This window comes from Lontra canadensis, unplaced genomic scaffold, assembly GCF_010015895.1.
Source record: "Lontra canadensis isolate GAN:19392208 unplaced genomic scaffold, GSC_riverotter_1.0 scaffold45, whole genome shotgun sequence".
Classification (NCBI taxonomy): domain Eukaryota; kingdom Metazoa; phylum Chordata; class Mammalia; order Carnivora; family Mustelidae; genus Lontra; species Lontra canadensis.
In genome coordinates, this window is record NW_022631039.1 from 1,646,705 (window position 1) to 1,662,351 (window position 15,647).

General features: G+C 42.9%; 1 protein-coding gene and 1 pseudogene across 3 annotated transcripts in view; both read left to right on the forward strand.

Moving 5' to 3' along the window:
• The window catches only part of CALN1 (calneuron 1), a 488,233-nt gene that overhangs the window by 348,812 nt on the left and 123,774 nt on the right, over positions 1-15,647 (forward strand). The window lies entirely within an intron of this gene.
• LOC116876592 lies at positions 9,528-9,639 on the forward strand (annotated as a pseudogene).

Here is a 15,647-nt window from a genome sequence, read left to right on the forward strand (position 1 = left end):
CAAATGGGAGAATGCCTGGGTGATGCTGGCTTGAGCTCTTCTGTGACTAAGGAGCACTTCTCCTTCTCTGCTTTTTATTGAAAATGTCACGAGCTTTATTGCCTAAGTGTTCAAGCACAAGGACAAAATGGGAAATCACTTTAACTTCCATTCAGAGTGCTATATTGCCTGCCTATTTCCAGAGGGCACAAAAGGGCAGTTGGCCGTGCAAGGAAAGGGTATATTTTGCAAGTATGTGTCCCTAAAACTCTAGTTATGATTCTGTGTCTCCTTTTTTAAGAGCCTGATCCTAGAATAGCTGTAAGACTGTTTGCTTGCTACAGACATTTTACTTGTTCTAACCTAGTGGCGTTATGATACAGCTTAATATTATAAAGCAAATGGATAAGTTAAAAAATAATGGTGTTTGCATGGTCAAAATAAATTTGTCTTGTATTGGAAGGATACTGTATCCTGATAGAATTAAATAACTATTAAATCTTGGGATCTGAAGGGAGCGTCCATTTATCTAAATGAATCTTTGTATGAGATCCCAACCAAGTGATCATCTAACCCGTGTTTGGTTTTATCTACTGCCGGAAACTCTTTCCTTGGATAATACATCATATCTTTGCTCTGTTCCATAGACATACGTTCTGCATATTATGCCCCCATTGGTCCTGGTACAGCCCTCCCCCATTGATCCCACTCCCAAGCTAATAGAATAAATCAGAATTAATTCAGCTCTCCCTTCCTGATGAGCTATAAAGTATTTGAAGACAGCTTTTTTGTATATGCCCTGTCTTTTCTCTTCTCCAAGATAAACTTCCTTAGGCCTCTCTTTCCTATATATCATCCTGTTGACTTTGTCCCAATAATGCTGTGTTTGATCCTCATTCCTTATAAAGGGAAGCATCCACAAATGAATAAAACAAGTTAGGTATTACATGATACTATGCTTCCATGAGTTGCGATTTTATGGCATGCACTTTAATGGCACCTGTCAGGAGGAAGCACTTCTATGATCTATCAGATATCCCATGGCATATTTATTTGCTTGGTTGTGTAGACTGTACCACAATAAAGAAAATATTTCATCTCAGAAAGGTACATAGATCACATTGAGATAAAAGAACTTGTTAGGAAGAAATCAGGTCAAAAGTCAAATGACAGCAGGAGAAATAAAATGATGTCAAAGGGAATACCTAGTACATGTTGGACACCCAGCTCCTTGCTTTCACAGCTGAAGCAGGAAGGTAACTCTGACCCATTATATGATTCATAGTCTCCAAAAGATAACAGCAACCCCAGTACTCAAGAGAAATACAACCATTTTTGGTATTGAGACATTTCTTCCGTGGTTCCATGTAGAAAGGATGCTGGATGGAATATTTAGAGATCTAAATTCCAAAATGCCTTTTAGATGTACAGTTCTGTGGATTTTGATAAGCTTACATGTGTGTGTGACCACCACCCCAAGAAAGATACGAAATATTTCCATCACCCCCAAAATTTCCTCACGCCCCTTTGGACTCATTTCCTCCAGACCCAGCATCTGACGACTACTGATCTGATCTTACTGTCCACAGTTTTGCTGTTTCTGTCCCATAAATGGTCATACAATATGTCATCATTTTGTCTTTTCTCATCTGGCATCATGCTTCTGAGGTTCATCAGTATTGTGTCTATCTGTAGTCCCTTCCTGTTGATTGCTTCGTAGTACCCCAGAGCCCTACTCCAGCTTGCACTCACTGTTTATCCCCTCACTAGTTACTGGACATCTGCGCTGTTCCCAGTTTACAGTGTGTCTTAGCTAGAACAAAAATACCATAGCCCAGTAGCAGCTTAAAACAACAGGAATTTGTTGCTCACCATTTTGGAGGCTGAGAAGTCCAAGACCAGGCACCTGCAGATTTTATTCTGTTAGGGCCTGCCTCCTGGTTCATAGACAGCCATATTTATAACGTGTCCTCACATGGTGGAAGGGACAAGGGAGCTCCCTGGGGGCTCTTTTATGACGCACTAGTCCCATTCATAAGGACTCCATTCCTCTTGACCTAATAATCAAGGTCTAATGAGGCCTTACCTCCTCATACCACTACTTTGAGGGTTAGGATTTCAACATAGGGATTTTGGGACACACACACATTCAGTGCAGAGTGATTATAAGTACAGTTGCTATTAACATTCACATACAGGTCTTTATGTGGATGTATATTTTCATTTCTCTTGAGTAGATACCTAGATGGAATGCTGTATCATATGCTCAGTATGTATTTAACTTGATGAGAAACTGCTAAAATGTTTTCCGAAGTGGCTGTGCCCTTTATAATTCCTACTAGCCTCAGGTGAGTGTTCTGCTTATGCTCCATCCTTGCCAACACTCGATACGATCATTTACATTTGCTCAGTGTTCTTTAGTGATATAAATGTTTAAATCTGCTGCCCATATTTTACTGTATTGACTTTTTCCTTATTGAGTTTGAGGGTTTTTAGGTATTCTACACACAGATTTTTTTAACTGGTGTTTGTTTTGCAAATATTTATGACAGATGATGGCTTGTGTTTTCATTGTCTTAACAGTACTTTTTGAAAAAAGACTTCTTTAATTTTTGTGAAGTCCTGTCTGTTGTATTTTTCTTTGATGATTCATGTTTTATGGGTCCTATCTGGAGATCTTTGCCTAACTCAGGCAGGGCCTCCTATGTTTTCTTCTATGTGTTTTATCATTTTAGCTTTAATATTTGGGTTGTGTCAGTTTTGAACAGTTTGTCCATTTCATTATTGGAATAACACGTGAAAAAGTTTCAAAGATACAGTTCTTAAAGATTATTTATTTACTTGAGAGAGAGAGAGAAAGCACATGTGCCCATGCACAAGTGGGGTGAGGGGCACAGGGAGAAAGAGAGAATCTTTTTTTTTTTAATGTTCAATTAGCCAACATGTAGTACATCATTAGTTCTTGATGTAGTGTTCAGTGATTCATTAGCTGTGTATAACACCCACTGCTCATCACCACATGTACCCTCCTCACCACCTGTCTCTCTGTTACCCCATCCCCCTACCCGCCTCCCTTCTGTAATCCTCAGTTTGGTTCCCAGAGTCCAGAGTCTCTCATGGTTTGTCTCCCTCTCTGGTTTCTTCCTTCAGTTTTCCCTCCCTTCCCCTGTGGTCCACTGCACTATTCCTTAAGTTCCACATATGAGTGAAACCATATAGTTTTCTTTCTCTGCTTGACTTACGTCACTCAGCATAATCCCCTCCAGTCCCATCCATGTCGATGCAAATGGCAGGTGTTCATCCTTTCTGATGGCTGAGTAATATTCCATTGTATATGTGTACCACATCTTCCCTATCCATTCATCTGTTGAAGGGCATCTCAGCTGGGAAGGAGAGAATCTTAAGCAGATTCTGTGCTGAGCACAGAGCCCTATGTGGGGTTCACTTTCATGATCCTGAGATCATGATCTGAGCTGAAACCAGGAGTCAGACTCTTAACCAACTGAGCCACCCAGGCGCCCCTGTTCTTAAATAGTTCTTAATAAAAGTCAATGACATTGTGTCAAAGAATATTCCAGAAACAACGTCCATTAAGGAAGCTGAACCAAGGACATATCTCTCTGCTGTTCTGACATAATAAATCAGTGGTAGATCATATCCACTTAGTATTTTTTGTTAATTATTATTTTTTATTTTTCAAATTTTTACTTATTTTTTAAAATTCAAGTATACTTAATGTGCAGTGCCACAGGAGTTTCAGGGGTACAGTATAACAATTCAGCAACTCCACTCACCACTCAGGGCTCATCATGATAAGTGTCGTCTTAATCCCCTTCACCTTTGTCAGCCGTCCCCTCATCCACCTCCCCTCTGGAAACCACCAGTTTGTTCTCTGTATTTAAGAGTCTGTTTTTTATGTTAGTTTATTTTCTTTGTTAGTTTATTGTTTCTTAATATTAACTCAGAAGCTCTTCTTTCTTGAATGAATTGGATATCTGGTAAATATACTCCTGACTCATGACAGTAAAATCATGTTGTCTGCAAACAGGAGGAAGTTTTTAGTTTTGTTTTATAGAAGGTTGAAGGAAAGAGCACACACAGAGAATCGAGCTTTTCCAAAAGTTGTATCTAAGTAATTAAAGACACCCTTTTAAAAAACGTGAGCCGGTAGGCATTTCTGTTTTTCCTTGAATCCTCAAAAGCTATTTCTACCAACTTATACCACTGTGATATTTTTAAGGTGCTGATTTTGAGTTCATCCCAAGTCAATGAAACCCTATTATCTCCTACAGCTCACCCCCTAGGTAATAGAATGTTGCATTGGCCAATCTTGAAAGAGCTATATCTAAGGACCACCTCATTTAGAATTTGTCTGAGTTCAGACTTGTGATTTATACAGGGGAAGACGGGCATACACTTTGAATGAAATGTTCCACAAAGTAAATATATCTATACTTCGGAAGGGAATGAAGAGTTGTCTTTTTGAAAGTGATTTAATGGTCACAGGATAAAACTAGATAGGGTCATACCCATGGAGTTGCTGGAAACTCCCCCCCCTTTTTTTTTTTTAACATTTTAACCACTTTTTACCCATTTCAGTCACCCACTGACCCCATCTCTGACAACCACCAATCTGTTCTGTGTATCTATGCGTTCAAGGTTTTTTTTTTTTTTTTTATCATTTCCACATATAAGTGAGATCATATAGTATTTGTCTTTTTCTGTCTGATGGAAACGCTTTAAGTTCACAAGGAGCTAGACCCTGAGCTTGGTGCGAATAGTGTCCATATCGTCCTTGTTCATGCTTATATCCTCAGTTTCTATCTCAGGGCCTGTCACAGAGTAGGCAAAGAATGAATGAATGAATGAATGAATATTTCCTAGACTCAGTTGAAAAGCTGCTTGGGCGATCTGTAAGTGTTTGAGGATATCAAGTGGGCATGTGCCTCCAAATCCCGGGCTGGGGATTCTTCCGAGAAACGTTCTCACACAGAACTGTAAAACAGCATATGTAGCAGGATGCTGATTATGATCTCTTTGTGGGTGGGAGGTGGCCTCGGTGTCCATCCCTAGGGGAATGGGTAGGTATGAATAATACGAAATATTTTGCAACAGTCCAGATGTGCATGCATGGCAATGGGGGTAAATCATGAAAATGAATTCTTTAGTCAAAAAGAAACAGTGAGAGTCATAGCACGATATATTTATGTAGTTTAAAACACATGGACATTTGAAACGACACATACTTGGATGCCGTGCCTCAGAGGGGATAAGAACATGGAATCTGGAGCCAGAATGCACGGTCCGAATCCCAGTTCCACACTTAGTGCTTGTTGTAGGTGAGCTACTTAGTTTCTTTGTGCCTCAGTTTTCTCATAGGTAAAACGGTGAAACCTCATTGCATTGTTATCCGGATTAGGTGAGTTAATGTACGTGAACCACTGGGAACACATAGTAAGTGCCTCAAGAGGATTATCTGTCATAACTAAAATTACAGAAGAATACGCCTAAAGACATACATCAAACACATGAGAGGGGGTGACCAAGCGGGTAAAGGAAAAGGAGTAGGATTTGGAGATGAAGAGCAGAAGAGGAGAAAAAAGAGGAAAAGAAAGTTACTTAGAGCTTACTGTTGGGAAAGGGGACCTTAATTTGTGATACTGAGGAGAGTAAACTTTCTAGGGTCCCCTGGGGTCTGAGATTCTAAAACTTCAAAACCACTTTCAAGTCTCAGATACCAATGTCTAGACCTGTCCTCGTTACAGCATTTGAAAGCCAAACTTAGATCCTTGTATAAGAATGGATTGTACCTGAATCTTTCAAGGTTACTAGCATTTTGAGTAAGTGTTGCCTTGATGAAAGCTCTGATGTTCTGATTTCATTTTTCCTTATCACTTTGTTATTCTCATCAGGATTTGCCTTATTTGTTTATTTTGTTTTTGGGGTTTGGCAGTCTCTAACAGGGCGGGCACAAGAAGGAAAAGACCCCCATCTGCTGTGGCAGCTGCTGATAAAACTGGTTTTGAGTGTTCAGCAATTCATAGAGAAGATGTGGGAGAAAAGTCTTTTCCTCAAGGCAGCCAAGATGGAATTTTGAACGTCTCTAGATAATGAAATATTCCTTGTGGAATTTGAACTCTTTCTAGCGAGTCTCATTGTGTTGAACCCCTAAAATCGCCATTGGAAAGGGTTAAAATGAGGGGACATGTTCAGTCTTTAAATAGTCCGGGACATCCTTCCATGTGATGGTCACAAGCACGGAGGGACCCGATACCACTTGGTCTGGTCAGCCATTCCCCAGCGTGGAGGCGGTGTTGGTAGAGACGTTTGTTATAAGTAATTTGCTTCTACTAACATTAGTTTTTTTGTGCCTGTGTGAGTGGATTCAGGTTATTCCTATAAGAATGTCCCTCTCATTTGCATTTTGTATCAGAATTTCATGAAGAAACAATGTGCCCGGGTACAGATGAGGAGGCGTTAATGGAGAGACTGTCTACATAGTATAGGCAGGTTAAGGGACGAACGAGATTGTGCGGTTCCCTGAGACTCACCCAGATGGAAGATGTTCCCACTTACCGAGCCCTGGAAGGAAAGGGCTACTGGAACCCCACTGGAGCTGGAAGAGGAGCCACCCAGGGGCAGTTCCCACTGTCAGAACGGGAGAGCCCTTTCCGAAGGTGAACGGGGAGAAACACCCTGACCTCTCTCTTCACGTGCCTCAGATTTCCTGCCATTGTCTCCCATTGGCCTCACCCAACTGGAAGCCAGGTGTAAGCTGTCTAGGAGATGCAACCCCCAGGTATTAATTTCCCAGGGCTCAGAACCCTTGGGGGGGTGGGCAGAGAACAGACTGGGGAATGGAAAATGGAGAATTGTCAGTATACATTTCTATCTGGCTTTCTTTTTTTAACAAAGAGAGGCGTTTGGGAATTTTATTTAACAGTACCCATGGGAGTATGGTACAAATGTGAACATAATCTGTTAAGCATTTTATGGCAGGAAAGAGACTGCAAATTACTGGTCTTTGAGGCTGATTCCCAGGGTAGGTGATGTTTTCCTCACATATATCTCATATGCTATCATTAAGCACAACTCATTTCTATTTATAAATACATTTGGTAGGCAAATTTCTATTAAGGTTTAAATACCTGTCTTTAGAAGAGAGGTCCCCAGGGAATGGAGCTCCATTTCCAATTCTTTCTTTTCTTTGCCATTGTTTACCCAGTGTCTCCCACAGTGCCTCCTGGCATTGAGAGTGAATGAACGGGAAGTGATCTCCATACACCTTCAATAGCTCAAGTATGGGTTCATTGGATCCACATCCAGTTTGGAGAATATGCTCATGACTTTGCTGATATGTGAAATTCTTTGAAAACAAATGATCTTATAGGGTGATGAGTATTAAGGGCAGCATGTGCGGTGATGAGCACTGGGTGTTCAACATAATCAGTGAATCGTGGACCGCTACATCAGAAACTAATGATTTATTATGTGTTGGCTGATTGAACATAATTAAAAAAAAAAACAAATAATATTGGGGCCAGATAACCTTGTAGGTGTTTGCACCTTGATGGTAAAGTGGAGGGTTATAACTAAGATACATCATGTTCAGTTTGCCAAGGAACGGAAGAGAATCAGGATTAGAAATGGGCTCTGGTCCTATGAGCCATGGAATTTGACTGTGATCCTCTTCATGCTAGTAGAGATGGGGGTGGAGTGGCATTTGTCTCTTGTCTTTGCTGTAAGTATTCCTGGCACATACCCTTATCCCCCAAACAATCAGAAATGTAAAAAGTCAAAAGCCTAGAATATACAGAGATGCCCTGAACTCCAAATCTCTTTTCTACGTATACAATTAAAACTTACTGGAAGGGCTGGATGCCCATATTCTTCATGTTTTGGGAGAAGATTCTTAGTCATTTTGATGGACATTCTAAGGACACTACTAAATCTGATTACAAAGGAGGAGGGCAAATCATTCAGGTTGCTGTTTGTCCTAACATCTGATAAGGCCACAGCTTCCTGTAGAATGAGTTACTTCAGGCTGGGCAGTCTATACTCATCTTTTCTGACTTACAAGGACCCCAAAGAAGAAGCATCTGAGGGCTTAACACTCCAGGTCACCCATCACAGGGAAAACGATTCTGAGAGGTCAGGCGATGTGTAGAGGGTGATCTGAGGATCTGATCTCTCAGTTAAGAAATGCTGTGAGCAATATCTATTATGAGATTGGGTGGGAGATAGAACCTGTCAAGGTACATGGTTATGGGTCAGGTCTCCTACTGGGGAAGAAGTTCCCTTTAGCTACTTTTCACGGATAAGCTAACACGAAGTCTAATGAAAGGGACTCTTGTCATGAGGCTGTTACCATTACGATCAGTTCTAAAGGTTGAGCACGTTGTCCTGAAGTGTGTTCTGCCCCTTCTAGGGGACTATAGACATAGGCTTGGAGAATCCAGACTTGTTTTCATGGATCCGGACAACATTGCTAGGAGGGGTGGGAGAACCAAGTCCTCCCAAGAAGTAAAAAGGTCTCCCTTTCTCTCCAGGATTGTATATTCCAGATTGCTGGGGTTAACTAATAAGGCCCCTGACAAATGAGAAAACTGTCTACAGGGGCCTTGCTGAGTTGTTTTCAGATAGGCCAGTATGAGAGCACTGTGGGAAGCCCAACTCCCAGTCCACTAAGTCCATTGGGAGGTATAGGACTCTTCTCTACTGATCTCATTCCCACTGTCTGCTGCTGGCCAGTGGCCCCTGAGGATAGGCCGCCCCCAATTCAGGGACTCGTCCGTTAGAAACCAGATGATAGAATAAGTGACTCCCCACGGGAGGCGCGATATGAAAAGCCATACTGTTCTGGTGGATTTAAGTGTCATCAGCACGGAAAGGATAGTTCTTGCCAAGGGGAGAATTAACCTGTGTATTTTCCATGTCACAAAGACTGGGGGTTTTTATTTATTTTTTAAAAAGATTTTATTTATTTATTTATTTGACAGAAAGAGCACAAGGAGTGGGGATGGCAGATAGAGGGAGAGAGAGAAGCAGGCTCCTCGCTGAGTAGAGAGTGTGATGTGGGGCTTGATCCCAGGACCCCAGGATCATGACCTGAGCCGAAGGCAGATGCTTAACCGATTGAGCCACCCAGGAGCCCTGACTAGGTGTTTTTAAGTAAGTCCCCATGGAAGAGATAGTGGAGCAGAGAGGAAGGAACTGGGATGGGGCACAAGTTGATCAAGGAGTAAGATGCCTTCATTGACCCTTGTGTGTGGTGTGGCTTCTCCAGCACGTCTATCTCATGGCCGGGCTTGGTTTCCAGGGCAAGTAGAAAATGAAGCCTATGGCACAAAATGGAAATTGCAGAAACAGACCGACATGAGGTCTACAATGAGTTCATTTACAGCAATGGTGAACCCGTAGTGCGGTGAAGGAAAGATGGCTTTTCCAAAGGTGTTAAGTCTGGACCCCTATCTTATACTGTGAGCAAGTATCAACTCCAAGCACATTGTAAACCTCAGTGCAAAAACTAAAAATAATAAGGCTTCTACAGCTTTGTGCAGTGACATTATTGTAGCCAAGGAGGTTTATCCAATGCACAATTATTGCTAATTGAAAAATAATAAGCATTTTAAAAAAGAATATGGGAGAGATCTTTATGACCTTGGAGAGGAAAAGAGTTTTGAAACCGGATACAAAGAGCATCCATCATAAAGGAAAAGATTGATGGTGAAGACTATATTTAAAATAAACTCTGTTGGGGGCGTGTGGGTGGGGCTGTCAGTTAAGCATCTGGCTCCTGATATCTGCTCAGTCTTGATCTCAACCTTGTGAGTTCAAGGTCCATACTGGGCTCCATGCTGGGTGTGGAGCCTGCTTAAAAAAGAAAATAAAGTCAGTTCATGCAAAGACACTAGTAAGGCGAGTCAGAAAAACCAGTCACAGGGTGGCAGAACATACGTACATGCATCACACGCACGCGCGTGTGTATGTACATATATAAAGGGACAGCTCCAAAACATACGAAGAATAACCAAGAAACCAAGAGACAAATACAGGCGGCCTGATAGAGAAATAGGCAAAGACTAGAATAAGCTCCTCACAAAAGAGTGGATTGGAAAGACCCACAAACTTACAGGAAGATTACCAGTCACTAGGTAAGTGTGAGTTAATTTCACAGTGAGAGGCTCCAATCCTGAGTATGGAGCGAGCACTCACAGAGTGTCACTGAAGAACGTGCCTGGTTCAGCTGTCTGTGATCTCCGAGAAGCGAACACCAGCAGGTGGGTTGGGGAACTCAGAGTACCACCAAACGGACGGTCACGTGTCTGCCATTTTTATTCTCTGACCCAGACTCAAAGACAGCCCCAAGCTCCCAAAGTGCACACGAGGTGCAGAAGAAGAGACCTCTGGAGAACACTTGTTTTGGGTCTGTGGGATCGGAAGCAGACCCCTACAAGACGGAGAGAATGGGGGATGCCCTGCTCTTTGTGTGTTTGTTTTCCATTGTCTTCTGGCCCTGAAGCAGAGACGGCCGTGATGGCACCAGCATCGTGGTAGGTCTTTGTGCCAGGACCCTGGGAGGAATCGTTATTTTTCCCACTTCCTCTACCGTCAGCTGGTTGCCTTTTCCCCTCCTCTCTGTATCTTCTCTGTCCTCCCTTGCAGATGCAGCTGTGGAAAATATACAGTAGAGTGAGGAAGTTGAAGCTCCACTTGCTAGCCAGAAGGCCAGGAAGGGGGGTACTGAGCACACACAAAGGAGGGGGCCTTGAAAAAGCAACAGCATAAAGTCGTATGAACTTCTGGGCTCACTCCCAGGTCGCGCAAGCACGGATCTGATTCTGAACAGCATAATAAAGGTTTTGAGGACTGGTTTGTAGTGCAGGCAACCTCCCAGGTTGTAGACCCGCCAGTGGGTCGCACATGCCCAGAACAATCTGAAGATCACTGCAGAGGTTTGTAAACTGAGCTGATCGTGAAAGCACAGGGAGTAAATCAGAACTCGTAGTCTTGGTACTGGGCAAAGACCTTCCCGACCTTGGGTTGAGCAAAGTTCTTAGGTATGACACCAAAGCACAACCAGTGAAGGGAAACAAATGAATTGGACCTCACCAAAAATAAAACTTTTGAGGCAGATTGATGAGATATCAACTTACACCAGTTGGATCGGCTGTTTTCAAAAAGACGAAAATAGCTGCTGGGGAGAAAAGGAGCCTGTGTGCATTGTTGACGGGGATGAAGTGGAGAACAGTATGCAGGTTCCTCACAAAATTAAAAATAGAGCCATAAAAAAAGCAATTCCACTTCTGGGTATTTACCTGAGAAAAACAAAAAACAGCAGTTCAAAGAAATATATGCACTCCTATGTTCATTGCAGTATTATTTACAACAGCCAAGATATGGAAGGTGCCTGAGTGTCCATCAATGGACGAATGGATACAGATGTGTGCACACATGCACGCGCAGCCCCCCCACACACTGGAATATTACTCAGCCATTAAAAGAATGTAATCCTGACCCTTGTGACACCATGGATGGACCTAGAGGGTATAATGGTAAGTGAAATGAGTCAGACACAGAAAGACAAGTACCATATGATTTCACTCATACCTGGAATTTCAAAAACAAAACGAATGAACAAAACAAAACAGAAATGGACTCATAGGTACAGAGAACAATGTGGGGGCTAGCGGAGGAAAGGGGGTTGGCAGAATATGGTTGAAATAGGTGAAGGGAATTGAGAGGTACAAACTTATCGTTATAAAATGAATTAGTCTCCAAGATGTAAAATACAGCATGGGGAAATATTGTCAATAAAATTGCAATAACTTTGTATATAAGCAACATGTGGTAATTAGACTCTTTATGGGGATCATTTCCTAATGTATTATCAAATCATGGGGCGCCTGGGTGGCTCTGTGGGTTAAGCCTCTGCCTTCGGCTCAGGTCATGATCCCAGGGTCCTGGGATCGAGCCGCGCATCGGGCTTTCTGCTCGGCGGGGAGCCTGCTTCCCCCTCTCTCTCTGCCTGCCTCTCTGCCTACTTGTGATCTCTGTCTCTCTGTCAAATAAATAACTGAAATCTTTAAAAATATATATATATATTAAATTATCAAATCAGTCTGATGTACACCTGAAACTAATAGAAAATTGTGTGCCAATTATAGTTCAATGGGCAAAAAATAATGAACATAAATAATCGAAAGTTCTTGCTTTGTAAAAAAGAATAATAACCCTGACAGGAGAATGAAAGGAGAACCAGAGTGGGAGAAAATATCTGTAAATTACACATTAAAAAAGGACTCGTATTCAGAATATACAAAGAACTCTCAAAAATTAACAAAGTGTAAATAAACAGCTCAGTGCAAAAATGGGCAAAATATATGAACAGACACTTCACCAGAGAAGATACTTAAAAGCACAGAGAAGAATAAACACATGAAAAGACACTAAACATCATTAGTCATTAGAGGGCAATGCGGTTAAAACCACAGGCAGGTACACCTGTCCAGATTGCCTAAAATAAAACAAGCAAACAAGTGAAACCAACAAATACTCTGATAACACTAAATGTGGGTGAGGACATAGAGCCCCTGGAACGCTGAGACATTGTTCATGGAATGCAAAGTGGTACAACCACTCTAGAAAACAATGTGGCAGTTTCTTACACAGTTGAACACATGATTAACACAGGACCCAACACCCCACTAAGTATTTATTCTAGTTGAGTTAGAAACCTGTGCACACGCGTGCATTGACTTGCACCTGAATGTGAATGGCAGCTCTTCTCACAGTTGCCAAAAACTAGAAATGACCTACATTTTCTATCAGCTGGTAAACAGACCTACTGTGGTATTTTTGTAATGGAGTATTGCTCAGCAACAAAAAACTGAGTAAACTATTAATATATGTAGGAATGAAAGTGAATCTCAAAGGCCTTTAGGCTGAGTGAAAAAAGCTCATCTTAAAAAATGATATATATTGGGGCGCCTGGGTGGCTCAGTGGGTTAAGCCTCTGCCTTCGGCTCGGGTTATGATCTCAGGGTCCTGGAATCAAACCCCACATCAGGCTTCCTGCTCAGCAGAGAACGTGCTTGTCCCTCTCCCCTTCCCCCTTCTCCTACTCTCTCTTTCTCTCTCTCAAATAAAAAAATAAAATCTTTAAATTAAAAAAAGAGCACAGGCGCCTAGGTGGCTCAGCCACTAAGCATCTGCTGAAATCAAGAGTCCGACACTTAACCGACTGAGTCACCCAGGTGCACCCCCAATTTTCAGTCTGAAAATGAAAACACTTCTACGTTCTCTCCCCCATTCAAATAATCGACAACAGCAACAACAACAAAATTCCAAAGACTCAACCAGCTCATTTCTGTCTAAGTCACCCCCTGGAAATTGCATTCACCTGTCTGAGAACTGAAGTTACTTAATCTGAGGGGCTCGTGATTGGTGAGCTAGGGAAAGCATCTGGGTTTTCTGTGATCAGAGCAGGTGATAGTAAGCCAAGAGCCTTGCAGCGATGGAGGGGGAGTGTCAAGGACTGGGAGTGGTGTCTTGGGCGGGGTGGGGGGGGGGTAAGATATTTCATTCTCAAGTTCCGTACTGCCGAAGACTTTGTTTTCTTTTTCAACCCTTTTTGCTTTCACGTTTATGCTTTCATCTCAGATTGCCTCATGTTTTCATCGTTCCAGAATCAATAATGATAAATCTGTTGCCGTCAAGGAAAATTTCAGCTTTAACCGTGAATCAAAGAGTCTCCGTCCCACCTACCTCCTATCAACCTCACCAAAGAAAGTCAATCAAAATTCTTTCACAGAAAATGAAAAGAGGATTATTGTCAATCCAAGCCAAGAGGCGGCTAGGTTATTTCAGAGTCCTAACCTTGACTTTCGCTAGGATGGAAACAAGGTGATTAATTGCAGATTCCCTTCCAGGGTCTCCTTTAGCTGTCCTCACCCTCAACCAATTCATGGAGCTCCCTGTGAAGGGAGGTGAAGGGACGAACTATCACAAATAAAATAAAAATGCTCCGGCTCCCTGTATCTGTATGGCTAAGTTCAATCAGGACTTTGCGTTGGAATAACAGAAGCATAAGATTTTCAGACACCCGGATCTGCAGTCTTTCTGGTTGCTATCCCTCCCCCGCCGCATCTGCATGTGCTGCAATCAGCCCATCTATCACAGGAGTTCTTTTCTGCTCTTGGAATTCCAGAGATGGGTACTGCTCAGTCTGCACTCCCTGGGCTGCGGGCTTTGGGCGAAAGCACCTGCTCTGGGCTCCCCTGGCTGCCAGATTGCATGGTGGCTTTCCGACTTGAGCCCCCAGGCGCCCCTGAAATATGTCATACTTCTAACCCTTCTCCCATGGGTGCCGTCTGTCCACCCATTTGCTATTATGTACATCGTAGTCAGGTCATGCTAGCATCCGTCTGGGTGCTCTTCGGAGTCCCAAAGCATCCTGAGCCCATGGAGCCTGGGCACCCTCAAGCCCTTAGGTCCATCCTATATGCTGACTCAATATTTTTTTTAAAGATTTTTTTAAATTTATTTATTTGACAGAGATCACAAGTAGGCAGAGAGACAGGCAGAGAGAGAGGAGGAAGCAGGCTCCCTGCGGAGCAGAGGACCTGGCTTTGAACCCAACTGTACCATTTACTGTGTAATCTCTAAATTCAATAACTTACAACCCTCCCTTATAAAGCAGGAATTGTGGCCACCTCCCTGACCCTTATGAGGCTTAGGGAGAGAACACATATCAAAAGTTCTTCAGTTTCTCTCTCTCCACTGTAACATCCCATTAGGCTACAAACCTCCTAAGATAACCCTCACCCTAAAAACAGCAAATGAAACTCTGTTCATACCCTTGCCCCTCCAGCTTATAACTCATTTCTCTTCTCCCCTCCGTGGATAACCCTTCTGAAGAGTAGTCTGCACTCCCTCCCTGCTGGCTGGCTGTCCTCACATTGACTCCTGAATTCGATCCGATCGGCCCGATTTCCATCCCTGCTACTCCATAAAAACTCTAGTCAAGGTCCTTTGAAGTTGCTAACTAACCTTAATGTTGCTAAATCCAATGGTCCATTTCAGTCCATCTCTTCTGGGCCTTCCGGCAGACCTGGCATGGTTCGTCATGCCCGCTTCCTTGAAACACTCCCTCCACTTGGTTTTCAGAATGGCGCGTGCTTCTTCCCTCCCTCTCATCGGCTTCTCCAGCTCCTCTACTGGGTCTCCTCATCCCTTGGCGCTAAACCTCAGAGGATCCGGACTGTCCTTGGACTCATTTCATTGTCGGCCTCACCCATGCCTGTGGGTTTAAATACTTGAAATGCTGAAGGTGCCCAAATTCATACATTCAGACATTTCCTCTGAACTCCAGACCGCTACTTCTCCCCATCTCCTGGTCCAAGCCATTGTCTTTTGCTTGGATCAGTGCAGTAGCCTCTTCACTGATCTTCCTATTTCTGTCCTTGCCTGTCGCCCCTTTACTAACACAATTAGACTTAAGTTACAATGTGAGACAGCTCATGTCACTCTTTTGCTCCCCCTTTGTCTTTTTGGAAAGTTGAAATCCTTCGTGGTGTGCCTCTGCTGCCTTTGCTTCTGTTCTCACTCTGCTGTAACTGCCCTGGCCTCTTGGCTGCTCCTCAAACACATCAACCAGGTACCTGCCT